Source organism: Choloepus didactylus, chromosome 12 (genome assembly GCF_015220235.1).
Source record: "Choloepus didactylus isolate mChoDid1 chromosome 12, mChoDid1.pri, whole genome shotgun sequence".
NCBI lineage: Eukaryota > Metazoa > Chordata > Mammalia > Pilosa > Megalonychidae > Choloepus > Choloepus didactylus.
In genome coordinates this window covers 47,604,093-47,623,842 of record NC_051318.1, presented here as the reverse complement: position 1 = coordinate 47,623,842, position 19,750 = coordinate 47,604,093, and the positions used below count along the sequence as shown (strand labels likewise).

At 32.9% G+C, this 19,750-nt stretch overlaps 1 pseudogene; it reads right to left on the bottom strand.

Annotated features, from left to right (window-relative positions):
* Positions 1-16,383, bottom strand: part of LOC119506830 — a 64,228-nt pseudogene extending 47,845 nt beyond the window's left edge.
* Between the last annotated feature and the right edge of the window lie 3,367 nt (positions 16,384-19,750).

Below are 19,750 nucleotides of genomic sequence, written 5' to 3'. Positions count from 1 at the left end.
GTGATACCTCTATTATAATAAATGAACTAACATTATTATAATTATATTATTAACTGCTGTTCATAGTTTACATTAGCATTCACTCTGTGTTGTACATTTCTATGGAGTCACTAATCTTAAGGATAATTTTTTGAAGAATCCAGTACAGAAGTCTTGTAGAATGACCAGCTTTCTTTATTCATCTGAAATTTTTATTTTGGAAATATTTTACTAGTTTCTCTAACCTCCATATTTTCTCTAAAGTAGATGCCAGGTCGAGAGGCTTGATTAGATCCGGATGAAACATTTTGAAGTGGGTGTGCTTCATAGATTATATTGGTACTTCATATTGCCAATGATTCACCCAATGTTAAGTGATATAGTGGATTAAAATGGTCACAGATCTTTGACATTCCTCCCATCAATAGATCTATTTTGCCTTCTCTTGAATTTGGGCAGATACTGTAGCTACTTTGAATAATAGTATACTGTGCTAAGGTGTGTGTCAGTTTCTGGTCCCAGACCTTAAAAGACTGGCAACTTCAAATTCTACTAAGACCACCATGTCCTGAGAACAGAGGGAGAGGCCTTGGGTTATGACATACTATGTGAAGAAAGACAGAGGAGCACAAAGATGCCAACCATGGAAGTGAAGAAATTATCTTTGAAGTTGATCTTCTAGCTCAAGAGGTCACGTGATGTTGATGATATGTATATCACAGATGAACTGAATTTCTGACCCATAAAATGTAAGCAAAATAGAATGGTTGCTTTAAGCACTTAAATTTTAGGATACCTTGTTTTGCATCAATAGATGATTGCAGCAGAACTTAGTATCTGGAATTAGTTGTTTCCATACGAAGAACCTAAAATATTTGGACTCTAAGTTCAGACCACAGAGAATCTAAAGGTGGTACCTTACAAACCCTCACAGATACATGAAGCTTTCTAAGGTTCAAAGAGGGAAACCTCATAGACCAGCTCTGTTAAATAAAACAGCTTCTAAGAATCTTAGAAGCATTCTATCACATTAGCTTTGAAGGGGGCCTATGGCAGAGAAGCACTTTGCATGAATAGATTTGTGTGTTTGCTTTTGTCTACAGGAGTGTATTAATTTGATATATAGGAAGCTGCCAGTGTTTTTAGAGGAATACATAAAATTGGACTGCAAACAACAGATTGTTCAAAGTGCAAAGAAGTATTTGTACCCACAACCTGATAGAGGTGAAAGAAACCTACTTAACTGCAAAAAAAGATGTTTATCGTTTTTTTTTTTAAAACAAAAAGAAAGGATAATTTAGAGGGTGGTAGCAAGAATGCAAATGACAGAGCCAAAAGCCATGTAACATCATTTGTAGGCAGCAAAACTGGGCTCTAATTAAAGAATTGGTGACAGGTACTAGAACAGAATTCAGAATTGCTATGAATCAGTAATTGCTATGAGTTTTCTGTTTTCTTTCTTTTTGAGTGAGGTTGTCATTACTCTTAATTTCAAGTTGATATTTCCTATTCAAAATTCATATTGTAAGACTTTTTCTTAGCCTTTTTTATGTTTGTAGTTTTTTCTATTTATGTTAAAAATCCTAGTTTTTTAAAAAAGGCTTAGCTCTCCTAAATTTAATTTCTCTGTTTATATTGCAACAAGCATAAATATTTTCATACTTATAATATCATTATTGCTTCTATAAAAAAAGTTCTTCAGTGAAATTCAATAATCCTCTGCAGTTCCTTTTAGGCATAGAATATATCCCAATAAAAAGAGTACTGTATTAAAAAGTTAATTAATTTTCTTCCTATTTGCTTATGTTGTCAATTTAATTTAGAGTTACTTTTATTTGCTTCTGTATACAATTTTAGGATTTGCTTTTTTCCTGATTAATATTTATTTTTCAATAGATAAATCAATTGCATGTTTCAAAATCAAGGTTATATTTTGAAAAAAAAAAATCCAAAACTCTCATTCTCAGTCTTATCCTTTACATCCAGTTTCCACTCATCCAATTTGCAAAGCATTTTGATTAATTTCTAGCTTGCTTTTCTATATTTTATTTGTCTAATTTAACTCTTTCTGTGCATGTCCCTGTATACAATGAGTGTTTTCTAATTCATCAAATTTAGAACAACTATGTCTGTGCGATAGGTAAATATAGATATACCTTTTCAAAGAGGAAAAATACATGGTAAATTAAGTAAATATTTTGCTTAATTTGTGTACATGGCTTGTATGTATACTGAATCACGTACCCGAACAAAAGACATGTTCTTAATCTTAATTTCCCATTCCTGTCAATGTGAACTAGAATTTAAATAGAGCCCTTTGAAGATGTATTATCAAAATGTGGACTCATTTGTGAAAAGAATCTTCTAAAATCCTATTTAGCTGTGGCCAAGCTGAATCAGGGTGGGCCTTAATTCATATTACTGGAGATCTTATAAGGAGAAGCCAGAAGAGGTAGAAGCCAGAAGTCAGAGAAAGCCATAGGAGGAGACCATGTGATAGAAGCAGAGGTGTAAGTCAAGGAACCCTGAGAATTGTGGCAAGCCATGAGCAGAACGATTTTGACTCTGGAAGAAAATATGACTTGCTGAAGTCTTGACTTGGAACCTGGGATTTCTAAAACCATGAGCAGTAAGTTCTTGCTGTTTTAGTCCACACATTGTTTGGTATCTATCATAGGAACGCTGGCAAAGTAATACAGTTTGCCACTAACTACCACTACAAGAATCCCAAATTTCTGATGATTAGATAATTGGTACTTTCTGATTTGGTGATTATACCCATAGGAAAATTGTGTGAAATTTTAATTTTTAAAGGTCTGTTTCCTGGAAAAATATTTATTTTGAAAACTGCACCAATCAGGATTCCATGTGGAAAACAGAAACCACTCTAAATATCTAAGGGTATATATATGAATTCTCACACATTTAGTCTCATAAACTCATTAAACTCATAAAAATAATGAAAACCTCAAAGAGCTTTGATTTGGTGTGCTATTTTTATTTCTATTTACTGTATTATAATTAAATTTAATTATAAATATACATTTATTCACTTACAAATAATAAAAGTAAGTCATTACATGGCAACATAAACACTATATATTTAAGAAAAATAACTATATTTTCCAAAATAAATGAAAAGATAATGAAAACAGTGGCATTAATCTACATTTTTGCAAATTTCTTTAATGGCAAATAAACATTGGCTATATTTCTCTATCTTCCTCCCCATTCTCTGTGTTCAGTATTTTCTTTTGGTTGAAGTGTATGAAGAAATAAGGCTTCCAAAGACATGAGTTTGGAAATGAAGAAACATTATAATATTTGTCAGATAATTGTGGATATTCTTGTTTGCTGCTACCTCAAAACTTGACAGGTAGTAATATCTTATAGTTTAGCTATGTTATGGAATCTGAAACCTTATAAATGATTTTTAAACTATTTATTTTCGTTAAAATTAATTGACCTATCTAGAACACTGAAGGGATCATTTCTTCATGCATGATTTTATCATTACGGGTTGGTCATCTGGGCTATACTGGTGCACTGGGTTACGGAGATGTTCCAAAGGCTGACACATTTCATTATTTAATGTCAAAAAATTCCTGATTTCGTCTAAAAAGTCCTAAGTAATGGTACGCTGTCAAAGTTATATTCCAAAATTACTGAAATACTGTATTTTATGATTGGCAATAAATACTGTCAATTCTCTTTGAAATGGTAGGCTTACTTCATTTCAAGAAATTATCTGACCAACACCCAAATCTAAAGAGCCATAGTTTGTTTGTCAGTCATTCTTCTAAGTAAAAGTGCTATTATGTGAAAAAAGCAGATACTTAAGCTAAGTCAATCACACAAATATTTTTCCTGAAAACAACCATCACAATTTTATGAGTACTTCCTTTTTCGTTCACACAGAATATTTTTTCAAGTAGTCCAGGATTAAGATGTAATCCAATTGATAACTTCTCTATCAAGGATATTCTTTAGTGAAATCAGCTTTTTTTTCCCAGCAAGAATATAATGACTACTAATCCAGATTGGAGCTACTACTTTCATTAATGTCAAAATATCAGCAGCCATATCTATCCTTGATTTCACAACAACAGGGCAAGAGTCAACAGCTTAAAAAGACAAATACTGCCTTAGTGTTAGTATGAAAATGATCTTTACCTTGTGGACCCCCTAATAGTGTCTCAGGAAGTTCCAAGCGGCTTAAACCATTTTATGAGACCCACAGATTATTAATGAGTGTGTGTGTGTGTGTCTGTTTGTGTGTTTCAAATAAACTTTGTACACTCATTAGTTTCAAATGAAGTCTACCTTTCCATGTTACTTATGATTTTTAAAGTCTCACATAGTTAACAAATTCTAATCTCAGTACCACTATCCATTCTATGACTTGTATGGATCACTTTATTTAAAAAGTAAACCAGCAAAGAATATTTTGATACTATTTTCAACAAAATACTTATGAGAATTAAATCCTCAGGAATACATTTCTCTAATATTTGTCTCACAAGTGGGTCACTGACTTTTTATTATATGACTTAGTATCTAGGCTCTCAAAAAAGGATCTGGTCAAAAGACACTTAAGAGAATTCAGGAGATATTTGTTTTATTGTCCTGTCCATCTTGGTCAGAAGTTATTTCTGCATGACTTATTTTTCTTTCCATTTTCCCTTAGGGAAACACATACTTCAAATGCTAATAAGAAAAGACAGTAGGATATTTGCTATATGTTTTCTTCTTTGCTTTTTAAATTTTATGTATTTGTGATATATTTAAATCATTTTTAAATGCTCTTTATAAAGTGTTGCAAATTCAAATTCTAAGACTTTCGAATCTGAAGACTGAACTCTGGAAAGCATTTAAAATAAACTTTCTCTGTAACTTTAATTTTCATAGGTTTAATAAACATTATCCACAATAAGATTTGTTATAATATAATATTAAAATGTTCCTTGTTCATGCATTTTAAAATACCTAAATTTGTACTCTAGAGAATAGCAATGTATTTCAAAATAGAGTTGTTTTTATAACTGAATTTACATTCATATTCTGATCATATCTAACTCTAATAAAAATGGTTGAATGATAATTATTTGTATTTTGATCTCAATTGCATGAAGTGATCAGAAAACTTGAGTTACATCAGAAAGCCACATGAGTGTCAGGACCTCTTGGGGAATGTTTGAATCAGGTATCTAGGGAGGTACTCTCTATATATTCTATTCTTTGTTTCATTCTAAGCTGGTACAGGAAGACTAAGGCACAGATTTATTGGTCTCCATTTATCATGGAAAGAAGTCCCCATGTTTTCTTCCTAACTTCACTTTTCTTTTCTTTCTTTTTTTTTGAGGGGCTGGAGGGGGTTAGTTCTACTATAAGATTGAGGTATTATTGCTTTTTGTAAGTGTTCTGTTCAATTAGTATTAGCAAATATATAAAATTTCCAACATCACATCCATACATTCTCATAACCCCCCAAATTTTCCTCATATGTGTTTACAGTCAGTTCCCACTTTCATGCTAGTCCCAGGTAACCAATGATCTGCTTTCAGTCTCTATAGTTGTTATTTCTCTGACAATTTCATATTAATAAAATAATATAATATGTAATGTTTCATGTTTGGATTCTTTCAGCTAACATAACATTTCTGAGAGGTCAAGTTTTATATATCTTCCAGGTTAACAACAAAGGAAGACAGCTGGGAAACTAACCTGACTCATCCCATATTCCTCTACTGGAACTTGCACCTAACCATAAGAATATCTGTAAGTAGAAACATGCAAGGAAAAAATATATATAACCTTATTCAAAGATATTACCAAAAAAAAGATGAAAATGAAACAGATGATGTTTTGATAGAACAATGAAAACATTTCAGAAAATGTGGACATAGGACCTGAAAGAAATAGAGAAAATCATGAAAGCTTTGAAAGAATAACACAAATAAGACATAGTTCAGTTCAATAATACAAAGTAGACAGATCAAACTCAGAAAAGTATTATAAACAAAAAAGATACCTGAGAAATTAAGATAAAATTAAAGGGAATACAGAACAATAGAATAAGAGAAAACCCAATAAGAAGCATACAAGAGAGAAAGGGGAAAAAGTAAAGGTACTAAAAACATCAAGAGAAAAATTTTAAAGATCAGAGACTAAAAGATAGAAATAGAAGCCAAGAAAGAATCTTTACCCATCTATCTGTCTACCTATCTATCTGTCATCTGTCTATCTCTGTTCATGTTTATGTTTGTGTGTGTGTGTGTGTGTGTGTGCGCGTGTATTTGGAATTATGAAAAGGAAACCAAGACAATGAAAACAAGCAAAAATTTTGGAGTGATGAAATACCTGCTGATTTTACAACAGCCCAGAGTATGCTTATTCATGTACCTAAGGCCAGCTTCATTTTTTATTCTTCTGCATTACTTAAACATAAATATGATATATATGTATAACATATTTTTATTGTATTTTTCATTTTGGTTTGCTCTTTTGTCTCCTATAAATGGAACCATGATGCAAATTTCTTTTTAGATTATTATCATGTCTGGAATAAATTTCCATAAGGGATTATTATTTCATTTTTTCTTGCTATGTCATATTACATAGATAGGATGTCCTTAAATGTATTTAATAAGCTCCATATATATTAACATTTAAGTTGATTCATTTTTTGGTTCCAAAAACATGCTTCAATAACTATGGTTATATTGGGGATATTTTAACAAAAATGATTTTGTGATTTAAGAGTTTAATGACAGAAAGAACTCTGTGCCTTAAGAATATGTACAATTTTTCAGTGTAAGAATCACATCTGTCCAGCCAAATATGCTGGTAAATTTATAGACATAAAATCTTGGATTAAATTTTTATTTTAATAAGAATTAAATGAGAATTAATGTTAGTAAAAACACTTGCCATACTTTAGGATTAGCATGTTGTATGTGCAGTTATCACTGGATTATTAGATGTTAGTTATCTGTGGAGCCTGAAAAATCAAGAGTTCAGTTTCTGTCAATCATCAAGGGTCTACATACATGAGAAATAGCTTACTTGCTTAAAAATATCAGGTAACAGTAAAAAAAAAACACAATAACCTAGAAAACCACCTCTTTTGAAGCTAGTTTTAATATAAGCTGTTTATTAAAAGTCATATTGCTAAATATTGGTCAGGCATGCTCAATATTGCTTGGTTTCTTTGTTTTCTTAGCTAGAAACAATTTACAAATTTTATTTCTTTTCTTCTAATACCTTTGTGCTAGATGAAATGCTGTTTTTTATTGAGTGGGCCCTAGAAGTTGTGGTAATCTAGAAAGCCTTTGGTTATACATGGAATAGTATTTTCCTTTGAGAAGTTTAGATGACAACTACAAATAAAACAAAACAAAACAAAACAAAACAAAACACAAATATGTTACTTCTTTTTATACATGGAACAATATTTTAAGGCTTCTTATTTTAATTTATATGTCTTTTTTATACTTCCTCAAAATTGTAAGAGAGAGAACGGAAAGATATAGCCAGTGAATAAATATGGCTGCAAGAATTGGTCCTTTGTCCCTTGTTAAGAAAATCAAGGAGAAAAAGTATTGTTTTTAGTTAGTAAGTAAACTTAAGTGCACAATTCCTTGGGCTACCTATGAAATAATTTCAGCAAGACATTCTATGATGGGCTGATCTGATAAATTGCTGCATTGTATCTAAAATGGTTTTGGATTTCAAATGCCTGGTAAAATAGAAAAAGAAAATGATCAGATTTATTGAAAGGTAGTTTCCAGGAGATTCAAATGCTTTCCCACTCCAGCATCTACAAGTATATCTCATGAGAGTTAGACAAGGAATCAAAGGGTACTTTAATGAGGTTTATGAGAAAAAGTCTCCCCAGTTACAGGCTCCGTAAATATACATGGAATTTCCTGTTAGAATTTATTTTCTTTCACTGATAATTTGCATCACACATCTATACATCCATATAGTGTAACTCCCAAAGAGTACATGATGATGAGTAAGTTTCCTCTTGTCCTGGGAATATCTCCTGCCCTTTAGTTCTTTAGACTTTTCCTTAGTAGTAATCATTAAATAACATGTTAGCTCACTTCAGACATGGTCTACACTTACAGAGCATGTATCTCCACATATGTCTCCCCTTTTCTTTATACACAAGGTGGCATACTATACACAGTAGATTTGGAGATCATTTAGTATTAATAATGATATTAAAGTATTCCTGTCTTTAATCATTGTGCATTATTGAATTATAAATAAATATTAAGATTTAAAAATCTTGATAGATATGTAGGTTGTTTACAACTAATGGTATGATTTAAATAATTTGGGAACATAGAAAAGGCTATATTTAGAAAGGTTTAAGTAAGATTAATCCTCATTCATTCAACCAGGAAGAAAATGATATAGTTTCTAATTTTTAAAAAATCAATAAATGGTGATATAAGCATTAATTAGTTGTATGGAAGCAACTCTCCATTAGAGACAAGGATGAGCAAAGCAAGGTACTTTTCTTTTCATTAAAAGCCCACTTGTCATTTGTGTTTTTAAACTATATAAACATTTTATAATAAAAATAAGTTAACATTGAAAAAAGAAAAAAATTAAAGAAATGTAGTAACATTGAAGGCCTAATGTTAACTGTCTCGAGACAGCGTATTAGAACAGAATTGGGATGAATGGCTTTGAAATGAAGACAGTTTGTTTTGTCTTTTCTCCCATTTCTTTTTTTTTCAGTATTCTCATGTTCTTATGAATCAATTAACATTTGACAAAAATGGATTAATCCATAAATGGCTGATTTATTTCACAATCGTTCTTTTCTCAAGTTGTTAAATAGTTCACACTTTTCACTGATTGTTTATCACATCCAACATTTTTTTTTTATATTCTTAGATCAGCTCCTCAGATTTTTTTTATTGAAAAGGAATTCGAAATCATTTGGTCAAGTTTTAAAATAATTATGTTGAGATTTTGATTAGCATTGTGTTAGTCTACAAGTAACTTCAAAGTTGAACTGACATCTTAATACTGAGTCTTTTCACAGAAATGAACAATATTAATTTCTGCTTAATAAACGATACTTATTGTTCACATAATTGTGTAATTCCCACTATGTATTTTATTAATTAATTTACTTTAGTCTGATTAAATTTATACTTCCTGTTAAATCTATTGCATTTTACTATACACTTAAAATTTTTGATTATTGTATACATATAGAATGTGGCCCTTTGTAATCGTATGATTGTTGTTTGCATTTTAATATAGTAAAAGTTGGTATTATAAATAAAATTCACAACTGCTTAGCCCATTAAATGAGAAGAATAATAATCAGCAGCCAGAGATTATTGAAGTATCTCTGAGACAGCACACTAAAACTTTTAATTTATTCTGGAGTATCAAATACAAAAAGAATTAAAGAAATGAAATTTAAAATATTACACTATCTTTAAGATAGATTTTATTTGATTACTAAGTAGTTGCCTATAGAATGACATATTAGAGTTTAATCTCACTTTTTAAATGCAGCAAAAGATGCTGACTGGAATAAAGAAAAAAAAATCAGTATAAGATATATAGGTAATTTTTTAAATGGAATTTACAATCACCAGTAAAATAAACGAAAGTAGCAGTGATCTTCAAGGTTTGAAATAGAAACAGTTAGCTTTCTTAAATACATCAATCAGAGTTAACAAAACTCATTAACATATCTTTATCATCTGTGTAAGGATTAATTTAAACAAAAGTCATTACATGTGTATAAAACTTCCAACATCAGAATTTGAAATACTGATGAGACTTAAAGAAATATAAAATAAATAAATACAACTGTGATTTAATTATTCCGCATCACTCTATCTTGTTATGTCAACACCATTAATATTCATTTTTATAATTAGGTAATAAGTATATCAGAAATATAATCCTAAAAATGACTTCATTATTAAATGGAAGAGATTCATATTCTGAGCCATCTTTGAAGAAGACAGATTCTACTGACACAGTATTAAAATGCTAGAGTTAAATATAAAATGTACGTGAGATTTTTAAAGGAAGTAAATTCATAAATGTCAAAATTTGTTCTATCATGATTCATATGACAAAGTTCATTATTGTTGTGTAGTGAATGTTTAGTTTTGAAAATGATTTTCATCAAAGGTGAGTCCATGGGTGACAAGACCATCTTTACTAGACTTTAAGAGAAGATAAGGAAGTTAATGAAAAAAAAAAACAAAACAAAACCGATACTCTAAGATAGGCTTATGAAAATCAGAATGCTTTCAATTTAAGTTTCAGGATCTAGGTGCAGCAGATTTTATAGGTTTTAGGAAACACTTCTTCAGCTGAACAGTAGTGTCCTTAGACTTTATGTCTCTAAACTGAGAAGAAAGCCAGGTGATAAAATTTATACTTTCCTCTCACAGACCTTGAAGCATTCAATATATATTTTTTAAGATCTGTTTTAAAAGGCACAAGCAAGAAATCAGCAAAATGGTGGTGTTGGGGGTGGGGGTGGGGGTGAAGCAGAGACAGTGAGAAAAATTACTATGGTTAAATAAACTATAATATTGCTTTTACCTACCATTAGCAAACTTGAAGTAATAAGCATTTAGGAAGATTATTCCTCAACAAGAACTACAAAAAAGCGTGGAATGAAATGACCAATTGGATCACTGTTGGCATTAAAGGAAAGCTACAGGTAGAGCTCATCACACTTCTCCATGTAAGCCCTAAGAAAATGGAAAGAGTAGATTTTGAGCAAATTTTTTAAAGTAAGTCTTGGGAAATGATAAAGGAGAAATGGAGATAAGTCATATTCTCTTAAAACTTTTTCATTAAAGCAAGAGACTTTTGTAAGAAAACTCTGTATTTGAAAGACACTGAAAAAATATTTATCATTGAACTTAATATTTCAACAATGAAATTTGAAGAAGAAAAGTTTCAACTTGTTAACTGAAGAAATCTGCAAAATTCTGCTTCAGAGATAAAATATTAAAAAGCAATTTTGAATTTAAGAAACAGTACAGATGAGATCTCATATGACTTAAAGAGCATAGATAAACTCATAATTGTAGAATAATTCTTTCAGAATTGCATTAAATAAATTAGAGTTATTTAACAGATTTTGCAGCAGTAGTTTGGTTCAAAGATTAAAGAAAAGCTGATTAATTCAAATGTTGTTAGTGAATCAAATGTAATCATCCAATAAAAGTTATTAAACATTTACTATATTCAACACCATAAACGGTAAATAAATGAAACACCTTCTTTGTAAACCTGAAACCAGGAGTAGGATAGCAGAGTGTAATTAAAATTGCCATGACTTGAAGTCAAATCTCACTTCTGAAGTTAACTATGAAACCATTGATTTACCTAATCTCCTTAGACTCAGTTTGCCTTTCTGTAAATTGAGTACAAAAATATTTCTTTTAAAGTGAGATTGGTAAAAAAAAAAAAAATTCTGTAATATAAAATATAAAAACAAAAATATTCTATAATAAAAATGGTAAAAATGCAAAAATAATCTATAATAAAAATGATAAAAACAAAAAATCATAAAAAAATGATAAAAACAAAAAATCATATGATAAAAGTATGATAAAAAATTCTATAATAAAGTGATATAGGATTTTCATGAGAGAAATAAATCTTGCCAGTAGTAACTATATGACAATGTTATGTTTTCAAATTACAATTGGCTTTCAATAGATTTTGAACATCTTGAAAAGAGGAACCATCTGATCTTTTCTTATCCCAGTGTCTAATGTTGCTCAGGAATGGGAATTGTTGGAAAACATTTGTTGAGTTTAATTATGTATAGTAGCCTGATTTCTACATCACTAGAACAACAAACACTAAGCAAATGAAAACCCAAAACAAATTTCAAATGCTGTAAATTCTCAGGAAAATAGCAAACACTAAAAATCACATATATAAATGTATGTTTGTACATCAGTTTTTTCAGCTCCCCTCCCAGGCTTAATTCCAAAGTCAGTAGAGGAAATGGGGTAACTTTTTTACCAGGGGTTCTGTCTGCTGCTAGGTCCCTGACTTTCAAAGGGCTAAGCCCATTAGCCCATTAATAAATAAGAGATTAAAATTAAATAATTACTAGTCCCTTAGAGGATGGCGGGTCGGAGATGATTGGCTATCACTTTTAGAAATTTATTATTTTCTAATCTAGGAGCAAAGGCAATTATGAATATTTAATAAATTATATTCCTGGGCTTGATATTTACTCCCCATTCTCCAAGGGTCTATTTAAAGTTACTCTCAGCTCTTGTCTGTACCTTAGAAACAACTTGGAAACCTTAAAAAACCTTAGCTTCAGCTCCATTCCAAATCAGTTAAGTAAAAATCTCTACAGTATAGGATCCAAAAGCTTTGCATATTGTTGCAAGGGACAACCAGGTTTGAGAATTACTGGACTGAAAAAAAATAACATCTTTCTCAATTTTCTTCATTATTTTTTTTAAAGATAAGCCCAAGATCATATGAATAGATAGTATAAAAATTATATTGATTTATCTTATTTACCAACCAGAAATTTCAAGATAAATCATTACTTCTATTTGAATCCAATGGCTTGCCTATACCCCTTGATTGGCCTGACATTCGCAGAACCACATACTTTTCACAATATCAAAGGTGTCATGTTCATCAAAACTAGTGACTAGGAAATAGCGGGTACACTAGGATTCTTAGAAAGATGCACGTGTTCCAGAGGATGGGAGACAAACTTCACAATGATTGAGAAGCTTGCCACATGCTGAAGGTTTTAGGGTCACTGATCTGCAGACTTGCAGGACATTCTCTTAAGTTTAAATGACATTTAAGTTTAAATGTCTCATACATTCTACCACTATGAAGGGGTCACAACTTTTTATAGGCTGCTCTGAATTTTAGAGGCAGCCTTTACAGCCCTTGAAAATAATTCTTTGACCCACACATCAAGTGGGGCACAGTGAAAAAACTGTTTGAAGCACATCCAGGTTACGATAAAATCTGTTTTGTTTTGTTTTTTTCCATATAACCCAATATATACAGTTGTTTAAGATGACTTATTGGGTAAGAGTGATTTGTTGAATTTCTGACAAGCCCTAACAAAATGCAGTTATGTGTACACCCCTATAATATTGGAACAACACTGTGCCTTCTGCAGCAGAGAACTTCTCTCTATTTGAAAAACTGCTCCATAGGATTGAAGGATGCCAAGTGACTGCATCTAGTCATCCATGAGATACAAGTTAGAAATTATAATAAAGCATATGGGTCTTTGTGTCTCATATTAATGTCCTCCAGAAAATATTCACTGCAGGGAATATTGTTACCAATCCAATAGACAGGCTGACTCATCTTGTGAATATCAACCATCATCTCTCCTTAGAAACCGTCGTGCTTGGCACAATGGACGCATGAAGAAAGTAGCCATGATAGCAGAAAAAAGGCTTCATGTGGACCCAAAAGCATTACTTCCTTCTCACTAAAGCTGATCTAGCTACAGCAACTGCTGGATGCCTTACCTATCAGTGGCAGAGACTTCAGGATATCGCTATTTCTCCTGTAGACCCACCAGCAACTTGTGACAGGTTTATTACATTGGACTTCTTCCACCTTTGTGGGGGCAGCATTTTTCCTTAACAGAATAAATACACTCTGGATATGGATTTGCCTTTCTTCTGCATCAGGACTCTATGAACGCTAGAGCTTATAGAATTCCTAATCTATTGACCTAGTATCGCACAATTTTGTCCTGATGCTAGGGGATCTATTATACCACAGATTGGTAATGAGTGTATGGTTACAGGATTTACCATTATTACGATATACTCTCATGATCCAACAGTGAGCATTGACCAATCTATGGTTTTGTGCTTTGAAATATTCTGAGTCTGGAAACCCAAGGGTTAGACTGACCCTCCTCATCGTCATTCCCAGTAACCCACTTGTGGAATTTGTGCTTCCCATTTCCACAACTTTAGGATGGATGGGGAAGAGAATCTGCTTCCCCCTTGGGACACCATTCTGCCAGGGGAGAAGATACGAGTTCACTGAACTGTAAGATACAAATACATTTGAATTTGTTGAGCTAGAACAAAAGCATGCAAAGAAAGAAATTACTGTGCTAGCTAGAAAAGACATCCTTTATTTCCCTCAAGATCTAAGTTTGCTGATGAACAAAGGAAGCAGTGAGGAATACTTTTGGAACAAAGGGAATGCTCTCGGTTGTGTTTTGGTGGTTTTTGTGCCTTGCCATAATGATGAAGGGGCAATGGCAGCAACTTTGGCCCAACAAGTGTAAGGTAGATGGAGGTCTGAGTCATCACAATTGAAATGTTGACCTGGCCAAGACAGGTGATGGATAAAATTTAGAACTCTGCCATAACATGCTTGATTTGCTAATCCTCTTTAATCTTTCAGGAGAATACTGTTCTCTACATTGAATGATTAGGTTTGTACTAAACCTCTTAGGCAAGAAGTGAAGGCTTTGTTCTTGTACAAGGCTCATGAATTCTAAGAGGATGTGAGTAGATACAAGCCTAAAGAGAAACTGCACTTCACTCAGTATATACATCTCCTCAGATCTTGGACACTTGCCTTACTAACTATGTAAGTGGCCTTAGCAAGTGCTCACAGTGTTCCAGAGCCCAAAGAGCAGGTTGCTGCAGCTGCTTCCACTGCAATAACATACTAAGTAGCCTTACATGCCACCAAATGACCAGGAGAGCTCCCTGTGTCTCCTCACTTATTGGGGAAGAACTGTGGAGACTCTGGCTTCCCCAGTGACTGGCTGGAGGAGCAACACAGAGGTGTGGAATCATTATTTCTCCGTGGGTTGGACTTTGACTACTGGGAAACTTGAGATGTAAGAGATACAGAGGTTAAATTCTTCTATTTCATTCCTTTTAGATAGATAGTATTGAGATTCAGTAAGCTCATTTGGCCTCTCTGAAAAGGTCCTGTGAGACCAAGCAATCAGTTATAATCAATAAAAACAATTGAGCAATGCATCTTTTATCTTTTTTATTTTTCTACTCCCCTTTTTCCATTACTCTTGCTTGCATGGAATTGCATGCTCCAATAGAGTTTTAACAAAGATTTTCTTCAGACCCTGTTTTTCACAGAAGCTGAACTAAATCATGTACCAGACACTGTTTGAAAAAAATATATTTTTAAGAACAAACTGTACTCAAAGTAATAATGTAGAACTAAGGAATAATTAAAAAGTAGCTTGTCATCTCTTGTAGTATTTGAGTGATGGTTTTAAACAGCTAACGAATGTACTTAATGTAAAAACTGGTAAATAAACCTTCCATAATTAGGATATTTTGCCTTTTTTTCCACTTTTGGAATCATACACTTCCGGAGTTCTTTTTTGTTTGTTTGTTTCCAAATAAGAATGAACTCTTATTCATGCATTGATCACTAGGAAAATGGGAACCCTAAACACTGAATTATGATGATAAGATCCCTACTCCTCCTTGTTTTTAGAACACGCAGAACATTCACTACTGAGACCTCTATCTAGTACTAACTCATATGTCAGTCATCACAGTCATCACAACAAAATAGGCACCTTGTTCAACACTGAGATGCTACTCAGCGTATGACTGTACACATCCCCTTCTCTTAACCGATTTTCCACACCTAATCAATATTGGAACATTTTCACTGCTCTCTGGAATGTACATTCAGTAATTAGTAAATTTATTTATGTCCCCAAACACTGCTCTGAAATTTCTATTCACTTTCTTGTTATAACCAAAAAGTAGCTTTCCCTGAGGACATTGCTACCCCATGGACTTCCCATTGTTGGTCATTTCTCACATATACTCTCATGTCCTGGGATGCACAGTAGATGTCCTCTGATACTCACCAATACTTCAAGAGCATTTTCCCTCTCTCCTCTCCAAAAACCTTGGGGTTGAATTTTATGACGTAAGAAAATTCTACCCTCTAATATTCCTTGTTGAATTTATCTACTATCTTCAGAGACATTCTCTTTTATTCCATGAAGCTTGTAGTTTCTGGCTTATAGTTTCTCTATCAACCACTGAGTCTATCAACATGATTTATAATTTGAATTTCTATCTGGATCCTTGCAATAAGCAGGCCTCTCAGTTCTTTTACAATCTGTATGATAATACTGTCATTCATCCTCATACTTCATCCATTCACTTTATTGGTAATACCCCAGAACTTGTCACTACCTGTAAATGCAAATTTTTCATGCTTTCCACTTTAAGCATCCTGTTCTCCAATCACCATTTCTATATTTCAAACTTACCTTTCCCTTCTGAGTCTGTTGATGCTACCACCTTTACGTTGCTTTTGCTCTTGTCTCATGCACTCACCTCCTTCATTACCCAGATTATATTCCATGTAGATTCACTATAATCACATACTTTGATTGCCCCTTTATTGATCTGTCATACCTTTTTTACAAATACCAAACATAGCTAAATTTAAACTTCTGTATATCTGTACACCTGCAAAATTGACTAGATATAGAAGACAAACATAATCACAATAAACTATTTCACTGAAAAGGAAGAAACCATCAGAATGGAACTTCTAGTAGCTGTTTCTGCTATATGTACAACATATAATGAGCACATATATTGTGCCTTCTCTCATGTTACTGGAAATGAATAGACTGTGCTCCTAGGAAAGCCAGATACCTTAATTTTTGCACTAAGATCCCATCCACTCTCACCTACTCAAGGACATCATATGCAAAATTTCCCTGTGTATTTGGTCTTTTCCATTAGCATATATACATAGTGGCATCTTTTAAAAGATGCATCCCATCTTAAAAGAGAAACACTCTTATTACCACTACCCCTCCAAGTGCAGCCTCATTTTTCTTCTTCCCATCATTAGAAACACTTTGAATGAGAAGACGGCACTTGCAGTCTCTAATTTCTCTCCTACTTTCCCATGAATCCATTCCAACTAAGCTTCTTTCTTCATCAAAAACTGCTCCTGTTAAAGCCATCAAAGATTTATTTTACTGAAATCAGAGGTCAATTTTCAGTGTCCATTTCTTTGACATTGCAGCATTGACATAGATCAATCCCTTTTGTAAAACAAAACAAAACATTCTTATTTTCACCTTATCTGACTGTAAGACCATTCTCAGACTCTTTTGCTCCTTCTGTTTCCAACCTATTTAATTTAGCTTGTTTCTTTTTATGGCTGAATAATATTCCATTGCCAACACAAAAGGACAAGCATTGTAAGATCTCATTGACTTGAAACAATTAAAATAAGCAAAGTAATAGAATCAGAATCTAGAATATAGGTTACCAAGGGACAAAATGGGGAGAGGCAATGGAAAGTTATATCTTAAAATGTACAGGATTCCTATTTGGATTGATGGAAATGTTTTGGTAATGGATGGTGGTGATGGTAGCACAACACTGTGAACACAATTAACAGTACTGAAATATGTATCTGAGTATGATTTAAAGGGGAAATGTTAGATTGTATATATTGTAACAGAATAAAAACTTTAAAGAAAATCTGTGGAGCTATGCCACACAGTTAACCCTAAGTTAAACTATGGACTTTAATTAATAGTATAATTATAAAAATGTGCCAACACCAATTTTAACAAATGTTCCACACCAACTCAAGGTGCTGGTGGTGGGGTGGGGTGTATGGAAATCCTTTATTTTATGCATGATTGTTCTCTAAACCTACAACTTCTCTAATAAAGAAAAATAAATTAATTTAAAAATGTTTAAAGAAAAAAATTAGATCATTTCAGTTTTCAATTCTTCATTCTCCTTTTTTCTTTTTTCCTTGTTAGACTCATTTCCAGTTTATCTCATTCAGTCTCATGACTTTAAATGCTACCTCTATGCTGATGATTTGCACATTCTTATCTCCCAGCCAGACTCTGCCCTGACTTGAGACACATCAATCTGACTGTCTATTTAACATCTCCACTTATATATCTAATAGACAGCTTAACTTCTTATTCCCCAAACCATTATGCTGAACTTCCTCTTCCACCAAAGCTGCTCCTATAACAGTCTTCCCATTTCAAGGAACAGCAACTGTGCTGGTTTGTATATATATTATGTCCCCCAGAAAAAGCCATATTCTTTGATGCAATCTTGCAGGGGCAGAATGATTACTCTTTTTGATTAGGGTGTGAACTCTTGATTGGATCTTTCCATGGAGATGTGACCCATCCAGCTGTGGGTAAAACCTTTGATTAGATTAGTTCCATGGAGATATGAACCCTGATCATTCAGGGTGGGTCTTGATTTAATTGCTGGAGTCCTATAAAAGAGTTCATAAACAAAAGGACCTCAGAGCAGCTGAGAATGACATTTTGGAGAGCAATTGAGAGAGATATTTTGGAGATGGCTGCTGAAAGTAGACTTCTGTGACACTTTGGAGATGCTAGCCCAGTGTTTGCTCCGGAGAAGCTAAGAGAGGACAAAAAAGCCAAAAGCAACATTTTGAAGGAGACACAGGAGCTGAGAGAGGAGTGGAACACAACCCGGGATCAGCAGATGCCAGCCACGTGCCTCCCCAGCTAACAGAGGTTTTCTGGATGCCGTTAGCTTTCCTTCATTGAAGGTATACTGGTGTTGATGCCTTAATTTGGACATTTTCATGGCCTTCAGATGTAAATTTGTACCCAAATAAATCTTCTTTATATAAGCCAATCCATTTCTGGTATTTTGCATAACAGCAGCATTGGCAAACTGGAACAGCAACTCAATTCATATAGTTGTTTAACCTAAAGACTTAGAATCACTCTGAGTCCTCTCACTCTTTGGCATCCTATGTTTACTGTGTTAGCCAATCCTATTTGCTCTATATTCAAACTACATGCAAATCTGACCACTTCTCACAACTAATGTCACAAAACAAACCATTATTAGTTTTGTCTATATTACAAGAGCCTTCTGATTGGCGTCGCTATATCCACACTTGCAGACCTAAAGTCGATTTTCAATACAGCAGCCAAAATAATCAGTACATAAAATCTGTATCACTATCACTCGTATATTCAAAGCCTACCAAGGATTGTTCTCTCACTCCAAATAGAAGCTAAAGTCTTAAAATGACCAAGGCTGCATACTATCTTTGTTCCCATTATTGGTCTGTCTTCACTTCTGACTATTCTCTCCCTCAGTCATTCTGACGGTAACTCTGGACTCCTTACCATTTCTTGATCACAGTAGTGTGCTTCTTGATAAGAACTTTTATGTTGGCTGCTCCCTCTGCTTGGAAAATTCTTTACTAGGCATCCTTAAGACTGACTTCATCTCCTTCAGGTGTATCCTTGCGTCCCAGCTTCTCAGCAAGCCCTTTCTTGGGAACTGCATTTAAAGCTGTATCTTCTCTTGATACTCTCTATCTTCAACCCCTGCTTTATTTTTAATAGTACTTATAACTTAATACAATGTATTTTTGTTTTTATATTATTAATTTTATATTTTCTTCTACTAAATATACAAGCTCTATGAGGCAGAGATCTTTTTTCCAATTATATTCACTTCTCTAGTCCAACTACCTTTAACAGTGCCTGACAAATGATATACCAAATATATATTCACTGAAGAAATAAAGGAATTAAGTAACTGAAATAATAGTTAAAATATTTCTACTAAGAAAATCCCAGGCCTAGATGACCTAACATAGATACACCAAATATTCAGGGTATAAATAGCTTCATTTTTAACCAAATCATTCCAGATAGTAGAAAATGTTGAGTACACTCCAA